General features: G+C 52.4%; 1 non-coding gene and 1 pseudogene across 1 annotated transcript; both read right to left on the bottom strand.

Moving 5' to 3' along the window:
* Positions 1 to 3,974: 3,974 nt before the first annotated feature.
* Positions 3,975 to 4,079, bottom strand: LOC147665150 (U6 spliceosomal RNA). The gene has a single exon (XR_015305026.1). It is a non-coding gene; the product is annotated as a U6 spliceosomal RNA (small nuclear RNA).
* A 1,462-nt stretch (positions 4,080 to 5,541) lies between these two features.
* Positions 5,542 to 5,660, bottom strand: LOC147665149 (5S ribosomal RNA; annotated as a pseudogene).
* Between the last annotated feature and the right edge of the window lie 8,344 nt (positions 5,661 to 14,004).

Genomic DNA, 14,004 nt, shown 5'->3' with positions numbered 1-14,004 from the left:
TTCTGGACCCCTCCCAGAATGGCTTTCGTGCTGGCCACAGCACTGAAACAGCTTTGCTCTCAATGACAGAACATCTTCGTTCTGTGCTCGACTCTGGTCAGACTGCGGCACTGGTCCTACTGGACCTTAGTGCCGCGTTTGACACGGTTTCGCACAGGATCCTCTTCCAACGTCTTGGAGAGGCGGGCGTCACGGGCACTGCACTCGATTGGCTTAGCTCCTTCCTTGCTGATCGGACCTTTAAAGTAGCTACCCCGCCTTTTGATCCAAGTCCTATCCACTGGAGCTGGGTGTGCCCCAGGGTTCGTCGTTGAGTCCCACATTATTCAGTCTTTATGTGAGACCGCTGGCGGCTGTCGTCAAGCATTGGGGCATGACTATGGTCTCTTATGCTGACGACACGCAGCTGGCAGTCACCTTGAGTGATGACTCCGACCTTGATGCCCCCAGATTCCGGGAAGGACTGTTGGCAGTAGCTAGCTGGATGAACGCTAACTGTCTCCAGCTGAATGCTAAAAAAACTGAGGTCATGATTGTGGGCAAGCGGACGGACCTTGGGGTGATACTTGGTGGCCCCCTGAGCTGGGTGTAACTCCTATTCCAGTCTCAGAGGTAAAAAAACCTGGGGGTTTGGCTTGATCCTGCCCCTAGTTTTAGTGGTCACACTAAAAAAGTGGCGGCTACCTGTTTTGGCATCTTACGAGGGTTGAGACCTATCTTGAGGTTTTTTGATGCTTCCACCCGGCAGTTGGTCATACAGTCATCCATTTTATCTCTGCTCGATTACGCCAGTTCTCTCATATTGGGAGCCAACCAGGCCAAAATTGCCCGGATGCAACATGTCCAGAACGCCGCAGCTAGAGCCCTGGTAGGTACCATCCGTTCTTTGCACTGGCTGCCAATGGCACAGAGGGTCCATTTTAAAACCCTGTGCCTCTCTTTCAAGATCCTCAAGTTGGCCTCCCCCCAGATTCTTGATAATCTCTTGGTGCCTTATGTGCCCTCGCGTTCTTTGAGATCTCTGGGGCAAAATCTGGTGGTTGTCTCACGGTTTAGACTATGCAGAGCTGGAGGCCGGTCCATTCGAGTTCTGGCTGCCAAATTGTGGAATTCTCTTCCGCTCCATATCCGTGAAATGGATGAGCTCCTGAAGTTTAGGAGAGCTATCAAAACGCTTCTGTTTCCCCATTCAGTTTAGTACTCTGTTCTGTGCGTTCTCGTCCTTGTATTGCTGTGTTGTGTTTGGGTACTTTCTATGAAGCGCCGGGACGCCCCTTGGCTGCGGCAGCTGTGCGCTATAAAAGTGTTTTTAACATAACATAACATAACATAACAGGTGCAATACATTTGGGAAAGGCATTTATAAAACGGTAGAATACTCACGAAGTCATAAGTTTGTTAGTGTTCACATCATTTTCATTTGCCACTATCTACTTGCACACTTACCGCCTCACCCACACCACACACAATTGACATCTGCTTACATAAATGTCGGTGAATCAAGATATTGTAAATCAAAGTCGGCAACAAAATGTGTCCAAAAAATATATTTGAGATTAATGGATATGAGGTGTGATCTGTCACAGTGTTCCTGATGTGACTCGGTCTTGATGTTTCCATATTGCAGATGTTTTCTATCTCCTTCTACTATCGCATACACATGCTAAATTCTCACATCTAAATAGTTTCTTGAAAACACTATGCAGGGCCTTTCAAAACTCCAACAAATCCCGCAAATTACTGCTAAACTCCCATTTTGCAGCCTTGTTTGCACTGTGGTACAACATCAAACATGTCATGTATTCAATCAATTGGTTCCCTGTAGACAATAGAATTTGGTTCAGTACAAAGCATCCTGAAGCAAATGAAACACACATCTCCAGAAATGGGCACCTTACTACAGTCCTGTCAGAGTCCTCTGCTGAACCTACACCCATCCGCCTACAGTCATTCAATAGGAAGAAACATAGAGGCAGGACTCTGTGGCCTCAATGACTTAGACTTTTAAATGCACCTTAAGCCTACCTTAGATCTGAACCCAACCACTTCAGATTCAGAACAATATTGAAACTGATCTTTTCAGGCAGAGCTCCAATTAAGTATATAAAAGAGGAGACTTCACAAGCAATCATTTCGGACAATGTTCACTGGATAGTCTCCAGTCTCCCCTGCACAGCCAATTTTGTTTTCATTTATAAAGACCTCAGAAGTAACCAATAGGATACATGCAGCACAACTTCCCAATAGATAAATAAATGGGAGCAGCAGAAGCATACATGAGGATATATGAAAGCATATCAAATAAGAAAATGCATTAACAACCTAAAATCTAAAATAATAATGATAGTTTAGTACTAGAAATGTAGTCAAAATGAAAATCCTGAGTCGCATAAGAGAATTACAATAAACAGGCCAGAAGATAGGTTTTAAAGACACATGCATTTTGAAAGGTTGGTGAAGGTTGATATAAATAAATTATAACTCCCTTTTTTAATCGATCATCCAACTACAGTAACAATGAGTTACACCTGCTTTGAATACTCATATGAAATACATGAATAAATGATGATTTCAATATAAATGGCTGAGGACACCATCATGGAATTGCCCTTTTCTATGTTTAAAAGGACATAATTGTAAAGAAAATATTAAAGCTGATTTGTATGTAGCGAAAAAAAAGTTTTGTTTATTGCTTTCTATAGTATATTATTAGCTCCACTCCACCCGGTTTCAGTGAACTGAAAATACATTACAATAGAAAACATGACTTGACTGTAAAGATTTTTAGAATAACAATTGCAAATAATGCCCCGGTTACTTACCGGTAATCTTCATTACTCCGAGTATAGTCTTCCTCGCCACATGAGTTACATAGTGAGCTTCAGCTCCACAACAGAACCCTCCAAAGCAAAAAGAAACCACCTCCCACCCCCTCCCAACATGGCCGACCAGTCCCACCTGACCTCTATAAGAGGCGGGCCGGCCCAACCAATCAGCCTGATCTACCAAGCAAACAATGAAGCCGATAGCCAGACAGGGAGGGGGGGAGGGAACTCATGTGGCGAGGAAGACTATACTCGGAGTAATGAAGATTACCGGTAAGTAACCGGGGCATTACCTCCTCGTTAGTCTTCCTCGCCCCCTGAGTTACATAGTGAGCAAATACCCAAGCCAACAAGGCTTCATTGACCACCATAACAACAACACCACACGGTGATGCAGAGAAACCAACCCAAGGTTGATGTATAACAACAGAAAAGAGAACAGGGATCACAGGAAACCTGAAATCAAGACCTCCAGGAAAAGAAGGCCAACCAGGAGTCGTAGCTCCAGCACACAGAACGGCCCCAGCGAAGTCCCCCCCCGGGACTGCTAGAGACCCACGTACCAGGCGGGTGATGACCACGCCGGAGTCAGACAAAACTCCACAGAGGAGATCCCCACTAAGGGGGCCCAGGGAACAGAGCCACACCTCGCGGACCGACCCTGGGACCCCCGCCGGATCCACCGAACCCAGCGAAGCGTAGGGAAGGACGCCAGCCTGTGTAAGCCCGCGAACCAAGGAGGAACGAGGGCTAGCGGCCCGAACGAACCGGGCCCAAAAGGCAGAACACAGGTCCTCCCACCGGGAAAGGAAAAACGTGCGGCTAAGAGAAGCCAAAACAGCACGCCGAACAACCAGCCCGGACAAGGGAGAAACCACGTTGGCCGGAAAAAGCGGCAAAGATACCCCTGAGTCCGAGGCCCCAGGGAAGGGACCCCGGGAAGGACACGGGGGACAAGCCGGAGGAGCAACCCCGTCCGGCAAACCCGCAAGAAGGGCGGGGAGCGGAGTAACGACCCCCGCACGCCCAACCGCCCAGCAGACACCATCGCCACCAGGGAAAATCACCCGAAAGGCGAGGAACCGCAAAGCCACCGAGGGCCGGGGCCCAACCGGGCGGACCCCGAAGAGCTCGTAGAACGAGCGAGAAGCTCCTGTGGAACGCCTCACGAATTTGCGAGTCACCCTTGCGCAGGGGCCCTGCAAATCTCCTGTAACGTTCCAACAGAAGTATATGTGTAGCCGAAGCGAGCCCCCAAGGGGGAGACCGGCAGAGCGCCCGTGGGCAAAGGAGAATAACAACGGAGCCAAGCGAGCCACCAGGGAGACCAGCCCGTCGAACATCGGACCGTGGAAGGCCCGCAAGGCAGCCCAACGGACCCACCGGGACCAAGCCCCGCAAGGGGTCCACGGAGGCGCGGACAGCACCAAGCCGACCGCACCAAAGCCAGAGGGAAGCCCTCCGCCAGGCACAGTAAGACGAGTGGAAGATCAGTGGTAGCCCAGCAGCAAAACCACCGCCCCAGAAGTTCAGCCCCGAGCAAGCAGCGACCACCGCCCAAGAATCAGGCCTGCCGACGGAGGCAGGCCGGCAGAAAGGGCCGGCTCATCCCCGGCTCCAGGAGCGGGGGACCCAACCCTGGAATGAGAAGAGCCCCGCCCGGCCAGTAGGCTTGAACCGCCTGCACGCAAAAGGAGCGGGTACCATGGGCGGCGGCCCCGCTGGGAGCCACAAACCGGAAACGCCCCCCCGAGGATGCGAGATAACGCACAGGGGTCCAACAGAAGTCCATGCGCTGCCGAAGTGCCCAGGAGCACTCCGGCCCTGCCCAAGCGAATCCCGCAGCTCAGATGGCACGGGGGAAACACGAACAACAGACCGCAAGGTCAAGCGACAGACAGGGCAACCACAAGGACCCGGGAGGAGAGAGCAGAATCCGGGCCGGAGGGCCGAGGCCCCCCCTGTGAACAAAGCCACTGGAGGCAGACTGAGTCGAGGCCCCAGGCGCCGAAACACCACGGGGGTCAGCGAGACCAGGCAACGAAGGCTAGATCCGACCCAGCCGGACCGCCCCCACCCAGCCGGACCCCGGGGGAAAGATAGCCCGAAGGGGCAAGCCGGTGGCACCTACACCAGCCGGACGACCGACCCGACCCAGACCTGGGGACACCGAAAGCACCGGTGCGACAGATGGCAGGCCCGGAGGGACGTTAGTGGGATTCAAAACTCACGCCTCCAGAGGAGACTGCGGCCGAAACACAGCGCCCAAGACCCCTCGGCCACCGAAGCACGAGGAGCCGCGTGAACTCACGTAATCGCGTGTCAACCGTGCGCAGGGGCCATGCTATTCTCCGCCAGGCCCCCAACTACAGCAAAATGGGCTGCCGAAGCGAGCACCCTACGACCCCCGAAGGCGCACAAGCCAGAGACGGGATCCGAAGGGACCCCGACGGAGGAGAGACACCGCCTGATGTGAAGTCCACGAAAAAGAAGAGGCCGAGAGGAATCACCCCTCCCGACCGGGCGCGACAAGACCCACACCCGGCGAAGAACAACCCCCAGGCGGGCCAGGAGCACAGCTCCCACCCCCGGGCCGGGAGGCAAGGCCAACGGAAGTACCCGCCTCTGAGAGAGGGAACCCCCAGTCGCCGGCCAGCCCCACAGGCCGACCCCAGGTGTCCGGACAAACCAACAGGCGAGACCAAGGACGGCGCCCTGCCTACAGCATCTGGCATACCCAGGCGGCCTCCCTTCCAGGTACTAACCAAGCCCGACCCTGCTTAACGTCTGAGATCAGACGAGATCAGGTGCTTTCAGGGTGGTATGGCCGTAGCCGTCGAGAAGGCAAACGCCCCGGGGACAGCCGCGACCCAAGACGGGACGAATGGAGGCCACGGCCCCCCCCCCCCCCCGGGAACCCCCAGGAGAGAGAGGGCCGCAAGCCAGAACCTAGGGGTGACCCAAGGAAGACCGGGGAGAGCCGAAACTCGGGCCCGGATCCACAGGCGGATGGGGAGCCCGAAGGAAGGTCCGGGGGAGCGGGCCCCAAGGAAAAGCCGTCACCGTCGACAGGGACGCATATCCTTCCCCAGCATTGCGTCCGAGCGTGCAAAGGAGACAAGTCCACCTCCCCAACGCCCAGCACAATGGACGCAGACAGAGGCCCGGGAGACCGGAGCCATGCGCAGAGAACGCACCCCGAGAAAAAACCCGGGAATACCCCCGCCGCAGGCCGAGGGAAATACGCGCCCTAACGCGGGACAAAAAAAACACGCACTCGCGTGACCTCCCTGCGTAGGGGCCCTGCCGAACTGCACCACAACGCTCAGAGCCGCAGGACGTGACTCCAGGTCGGTTTAGGCACCGAGGCCTAGAAATCCCCGGACCGGGGACGCCACCGACCCCCAAGATCCGTCGAGGCGGGGAACCGCCTACAGGGCCCGGGCCTGCCCGGGACCGCTGCACCAACCATCGGGCCACCCCCCCTCTGGACGACGAGGCGAGGAGGGGTCAAGGGGCCCCCGCCGCACAAGGCCAGAAGGGCAAGCGTCGTCAAACAGGGAGACCCCGCAGATGGAGACAGACGGGATCCATCTTCCCCCCCCCAAGGAGACCAGAAGGCCAGCCACCCGGCCACTCAAACTCCTCGGGTCCGGAGCAACCGGACGGCCTAGGAAGAGCCAGGGCGTCAGAATGGGAAAACAGACACAAGGGATCTGACCCTACGTCGCACCGCGCACGCATAGGTCGCGCCAGTGAACCACAGAGAAGCAGGACATGACACCTTGTTCAAATTTACACAAGGCAAGTAAGACAGTAGCTCAGAAGTACAGGATGTGCATTCGACCCCGAGGATCGAACCGTGGTTTGTCAGCACCAAAGTCCGTACTCCAACTGTCAGTAGTAAACGCCACATCAAACAATGCTAACACCAAACATTGTGTTGCCTGCGACAGCCAGACCATGCTGGGCCGGACACCTCAACAGTAGTGAAACAGCAACCACATCGTGCCAGTGACGCAGCAAAGAAATAAAAAATTGCCCTCACCGAGGAATGAACCCCGGACCCTTCGAGGAGGAGACAGACGCGCCCTAAATCACAGTCCTGAAAATTTCCCCCCTTGGGATAATTCTACTGCACTGGCAGGATTCGAACCCTGGCCTGTGCGGGCTGTCCCCACCAAAGGAACAAGCCGTACCTCTGAGCTATAGCTCCTTTGTTGCACGCAGCGTTAAAAGTACCACAGCTGCTTCCCAGACCTACTTCGTGAGAAACTAGGAACCTCCCGTCAGTGCCGCAACCTGGGATTGAACCCTAGATGGTCGGTCTAACACTCCCCCAACTGAGACAGCCGGGGAATGCCGCGCAGCCAATCCCCGCCCCCGGGGGGCGGGGGGCGTTCGGAGTCAACCTCAGCTCCGTAAACCGCCGCGGCCCGTAGGGCCAAAAGACACGCTGGGAGGCGGCGGCGCACAGCAGCCGCGGAGAGAGCAACCGGCACCGGACAGCGGAGCCCCCGAGGACCCGTCGGCAGGCAAGGTAGGCCATCCGTGATCAGGAAGGACCGTCGAAACCGGAACGGGCAGAAACCCAACACCTCCGTGAGGGAGTGTTAGCGCCTCGAGGCCGGGTAACACACGCTGCGCGTCCAGTGATTACGCCCGCCTTGCCGGGGCGCTGCCGCTCCAGGCATGGCCCCAGCTACGTTACCACTGAGCCACTACCACGGAAGCCCAGAGCCGGCAAATGCCCTGCCCGTAAAAAAATTTATGTAATTGATAATTTCTCTACGGGAGAGGCGGAAACTGGCACGCCTAGCCAGCCCTCTCAATACATCCCCCTACCACAGCAATAATACATGTCGTGATCGACAAACTGCCGGCAGACAGGGGAGCAGCTCGAGACCAATACCCTGTGCAACTCATTAGACAGCCAGAATGTTAGATTCAGGTTACTTACAACAGCTGCGTTTGTGAGCAGGAGACCAGCACACACATATGAGCATACACACGAAGTAATCTGCTGCGTAGGACCCAAATGCCCACATAGTGGCCAGGGCTCCTCAGTAACGACCTGGGGAACCAAGGAATGACTAAACACCCCATCATCCCCGGCCGCCCCCCCCCCCTGTAGACCCATGGCACGCTATAGCAGCACCTAACCGGCCCCCTGGACCGGGGGAAGGAAGAGGGGGGGGGGATTAGTAGGCCTAAGGCACTAGGGACCGCTAGAGCAGGTCCTCCACCCTAAACCCCAAGGGCCAGCTCACGCCGGCCCATCTTACCTGAACAGTGCTCTGGAGAGAATCGTGCACAACAAAAAAAACAGGCTGATTGGTTGGGCCGGCCCGCCTCTTATAGAGGTCAGGTGGGACTGGTCGGCCATGTTGGGAGGGGGTGGGAGGTGGTTTCTTTTTGCTTTGGAGGGTTCTGTTGTGGAGCTGAAGCTCACTATGTAACTCAGGGGGCGAGGAAGACTAACGAGGAGGTAATAAATATATCTAGAGAGAGCAGTTCCTATTAACAAAACCATAGCCAGTTAACCAGGGAATGTTCAAAATTAAAGGAATTGTTTAACAATGGCTAAATACAGAAAAGCATCACAGTATGAGATACAAATGTAACTATAAGAAATTTAGAGATTATATACTGTCTGAAATAAAAAAAAAAATGTCTCTGTGTAGGTTAAAGTATGACATGAAAATAAGGAGTAAATAGATAGTTCCAAAAGAGAAGTTGCAGTTTTGGCAACTCATATGTCAACAGGAACCTAGAATATTTATGAAAAGGATTACAAGATCTATATAGAATAGAAAAAAACGTGCAGATATATCAAAGTTTTGCCACACGCAAACGAGAACCCCGGGTATATTTGGGTAGGATTACAAGATCTATATTGAAAAAGAGGCAGATTTATCAAGGTTCTTGCCAGATGCAAAGCCAATAGAAATAAGCAAGCTAGCTCAAAATCGTGTTAAACTACTTTCATTTTATTTTTAGTCGGAAACTGGTCTAAATGTAATGCCAATAGAGTTTTACGCTACCATGTATTACTTTGCATCAAGGAGATGGGCTGTGGATACTACATGGGCCTTTCCATGCTACCATCCATGTGTTTTGATAAAGAGCCAGAACAAGTGGCTTTGTGAAGCGCCCACTTTCGCAGATTAAGTAGAGGAAACCAGTAAAAGACAAAACACGATCTGATAGAATAGCAGGACATGATTGAGATGTCGGGTCAAGTATTTTTCATGTAAGCCCAGTTCAGTAAAGCAAAATGAAATGATGGAAACAAGGAAACAACCTGCAGAAAGAGCAGGAAATAGTGAGAGAGCGAAAGGCAAGTGAGAATAAATATTGCCTGAAAAGAAATAATTGTTGTCGAATGGACAAAGGGGAAAGTTGGAAGGGAGGCAAGGTGAAATGTAACGTGGAAGGAATGGTGGGTGAAAGAAAAAAGGAAGGATGAATGCAAGGACTGATGTTTGAGGGGATGAAGAGTGAAAGGATGAATAGCTAGAAGATTGGAAGTATGGATAGATTAATGTGTGAAGAATGTGGTAATTGGATGGACGGATAGATGGATGAAAACATGGAAAGGTGAAAGGAGGGATTCTATGGGGAACAGATGGATGGAATATCAGTGTATATTTTGAATAATGAGGATTGAGGAAGGTTGGTAAGATAAAAAGATGATAGAGGGGTGTAAGCGCAGCAGAATGGATGGATAGATGAGTGGATGTAAGGGTGACAGAAACTACTAAAGAAAGGGCCCGGGTTACTTGCTTCGCACCACTTAGAAATTTGGTCAATTTGGTTATTTTTTTAGGTCTCGCGACCTATCGATGTAAGCAAGCGCATCGAGCGGAGCGAGAATTCAAGTGGCGAAAATCATCGTCAAACCAAGGGCTTTCAGCCCCGCGGTTTTCATGCAGTTCACGTGAATCACGTGAGCAAACATGCACGCGCATTCACGGCCAGGGCTTCTCCTCCCCTAGCAGCACTCCTCCCACACCAGCAACTCCCTCCTCCCACACCAGCACCTCCCCTCTCTCCCCGCAAACACAGCCTTGCCCTAGCAGCACTCCTCCCACACCAGCACCTCCCCCCTCCCACACCAGCACCTCCCCTCTCTCTCCCCGCAAACACAGCCTTGCCCTAGCAGCACTCCTCCCACACCAGCACCTCCCCCCTCCCACACCAGCACATCCCCTCTCTCTCCCCGCAAACACAGCCTTGCCCTGAGAGCGGCTTCCTGGGGTTCAGAATATGTCACCCGTCAGCCTCTGCCAGCACAGTTCTCAGACTTACAACCGTCAGGGGGAATGGGTAGCTATCACCACCCTACCATGCAAGACGAGCATGGAAAACTAAAGAAATATGGATTCATTTCTACTCTTTATTACCATCAGAGACTTGGGCGGGGGCAGGACTGTGTAGCTATCACCACCCTACCATGCAAGACGGGCATGGAAAACTAAAGAAATATGGATTCATTTCAACTCTTTATTACCATCAGAGACTTGGGCAGGACTGTGGCATTGTTCCTGCGCGCACAGCTGCGTGTGTGTAGTGCAGATTCAATAACTAGATCATTGCTGCTTCCAGGGTTTCCGTAGCTCGCATTGATTGACTGTTCTTGGCGCTCCTCAGACGTGAGTGCGCGGGATGCACCACGTCGAGCCGCGAGACCGCTCTACAGGGTGAATGAAGCGGTGCCAGACGTCAGCACACGCAGCGTCACTGATAATCGATAGGTCCATTCACAAGCCTGTGACAGTGCCCTCCTCCTATCCATTCATACCGGGCCTTCCCGAGACCAGGGCCAGAGCGCGTGCGGGGCCAAAACACAGCCTGCCCGAGGGCAGGAAGCGCTTCGAGGCGGAGGCACGCGTGCTGCGCAGAACTTTCAACTTCCCCTCGCCCACCACTGAGTGCCCCCGCAGCAGACCTCGATTCTCTACTGCTATCCACTCTCGCAGCCTCACGCCACTGGCAGTATCCTCCTCGTGCAGCCCTGGGCAGTGAAGGGTTAATGCTTATCTCAGGGACGCTGGCACAGCTCATCCACAGCAGTGACTCATCTGCCCATCACCGGCAAACCCCTCCAGGCCCACACTCCCCACCCTCGGGCCATTCCGATTTCCAGAGTAGGTAGGCAGGGACACGGCCACATACGATTTCATGACACATGCACCTGCCCGCACACCTACCAAACAGATAGAGGCCGGTATCTATGCATCAACCACACCAACCACCTCCTCACGCAGGCTGCACCCCACCCACAACTCCACATGAAAGCCACACACACTTCAAAGGCTCCACTCCCCGCCCCCCGCCTGCACTTCGCACTTTCAGACTTCCCCTCCCACCTCCCACGGCTCTTCCCATTCACGCGCTCGTTACCATTTGCTCCCGAGCCGCATTTCTCCCCCCCCCCCCTAATCTTAGCAATGCCATGAGCTTGTTTTCCCCAAGGTCTCTGACTCGATTTCATCTTGTTCTCGTGCTCGCCAAGGATGTTTCACCGTGATCAGTTTGTGCCTTTGATTTATCCAAAGAGAGATCCGAGTACAAGGGTTCCCTGGTAGTATTGTGAAGCAGGCAGGGATGTCTTTCGTATAATCCTGCAGCAGCAGCTGAATGACCCCTTAGTCGGCGGTGCCTGAAGATCTGCCAGTGTGGGGAAGTCAACTGTCCTTTGCTGTGCTGAAGAAGCTGACTCAGGGCCGCATCTCTTTTCAGGGTCTTTCTAGAGCTTTATTCTTCACAGACGTGTGTTTTTTTGTTGTCTCATCATCTGTGCAGCACCCACCACAAGTGAATTAAATTATTAGCATCTTACACAGTTGTTTTTGACCCCAAGACTCAAATCAGCCAGTGTTTTCAAAACACCAGCAGACCTGGCGCTCATTCATCGTAGCACTGCATTTGAAATAAAACCTATGCTGGGAATATATGTTTATATGCCAGAATTAGGAGGGAACTTCACTCTGCCTTATGTAAATATAATACCACCGAACTTCCAACTTGCCACTCACCCACGCAACGCCACTCACCCACGCAACACCACTCACCCACGCAACGCCACTCACCCACGCAACGCCACTCACCCACGCAACACCACTCACCCACGCAACGCCACTCACCCACGCAACGCCACTCACACACGCAACGCCACTCACACACGCAACGCCACTCACACACGCAACGCCACTCACCCACGCAACAACACTCACACATGCAACGACACTCATCCACGCAACGCCACTCACACAAAGCAACACCACTCACACACGCAACGCAACTCACTCACGCAACGCCACTCACACACGCAACGCCACTCACACACGCAACCCCACTCACACGCAACCCCACTCACACACGCAACGCCACTCACACACGCAACGCCACTCACACACGCAACGCCACTCACCCATGCAACGCCACTCACCCACGCAACGCCACTCACTCACGCAACGCCACTCACCCATGCAACCCCACTCACCCACGCAACGCCACTCACCCATGCAATGCCACTCACCCACACAATGCCACTCACCCACGCAACGCCACTCACCCACGCAACGCCACTCACACATGCAACGCCACTCACACATGCAACGCCACTCACACACGCAACGCCACTCACACATGCAACGCCACTCACACACGCAACGCCACTCACCCACGCAACTCCACTCACCCACGCAACGCCACTCACCCACGCAACGCCACTCACACACGCAACGCCACTCACCCACGCAACGCCACTCACACCCACACTGTGCAGGTCACAATATGTCTCGCAGTAGGAAGGTTGGAGCTATTGGTTTTGTAAATGACAAAGCCCTTTATGTTTTTAAAATGAAAACAAAAATAAAAGGCATTGTTATTTGCAATTGTAATAGCTCCAACTTTCCTACTGCGAGACCTATTGGCAACGCCAGTGCTTGTTTTTTCAGGCAACTCCCTTGCTGATACTAATAGTAAACAGGGCTTTGAGACAGAAAATATTGCTTCTTCGGACAGGTGCAATGTAGGAGAAAAGGTTTTTTTCTACAACCTTTTCAAACTTTGCAAGCGTGCTGCACTGCACACATAAAAAGTGGGAAAAGCTGTAAAGTTAGTCTGAGCATATTATTATATATTGGAAGGGTACGAAACCTGTGCTAGAAATGAAGCACAAACCTTGGAAGAAGAATTTACTACAGAGGGTGCCCCTCCTCCTGAGCATGAGGAGTTAAACACCGATAACTAGGGTATCCCAGTTTTGAGATCACTACCCTTAGAGGTGTGAATATATCAATAATCTTAACTATTTGGCCTTACTTTAGGTAGAGTTTACACTTCCCCTGAAGAAGGCCTTCGGCCCTAAGATGCAGTGTATAAGCTATTCCTTAATTGCGATTCTCAATTTGCGAGTCGCAATTAAGGAATTTTAAGAAATCGCAATTTATTTAGCAATTTCTTAATGCACAGCCATTTGCGATTCCTTATTAGCGATTCCTTATTTTTCGCTAATAAGGAATCGCAAATGGCCATGTTGATGCATGTGACCCTATAGTGTTCAAATATTTTTTGGGCTTGGGAACTTGGACTTGGGCTAATTTATGGAAAATGTGACTTTTATTACTAATCTCTGGACCTTACAATGGGAAAAGGCTGGTGCGGGTTATATTTCAGATAACACTTTGAATTCTGTCACTTGCCAAAACAGTTTACTTTGGCGTATGGTGAAATTGTACACAGCAATGCGCATGTGACCTCTAAGCATTATACCATTGGTGCAATTTGCACTACATTACTGTGGCTTTAACAAAGAATTAGGTATGCCAAGTATTGTTAAGGACTGGAGCAGTTTTTCAGTGGCAGAGCAAATGCCCAGGGATCTGTTTGGCTGTCCCCGGTGCTCAGAGTTAAATATGCCAATACAGACAGAGAAAATAGGGTGACTACACAAAAAAGATGCACTTCACATTTTCTTTACTATGATCTGTTGCTTTGAGACCATTTAGGGCTTGGTAGACAGTCCAGTTTAGCGATCCATGCACCATGCATCATGCCAAAACAAGGTGGCGATCAATGTGAACTAAAGACGGGCAACGCCGGCAAGGCTCCCGCTCCTGCACTGAAGGTTTGCAGAGTGGGGCACTATGCTTGAAGCACCTGCATGGCA

The sequence above is a fragment of the Lissotriton vulgaris genome, unplaced genomic scaffold (genome assembly GCF_964263255.1).
Source record: "Lissotriton vulgaris unplaced genomic scaffold, aLisVul1.2 SCAFFOLD_2958, whole genome shotgun sequence".
Taxonomy (NCBI): Eukaryota; Metazoa; Chordata; class Amphibia; order Caudata; family Salamandridae; genus Lissotriton; species Lissotriton vulgaris.
The sequence above is the reverse complement of the archived record's forward strand: the minus strand, read 5'-3'. Positions and strand labels throughout refer to the sequence as shown.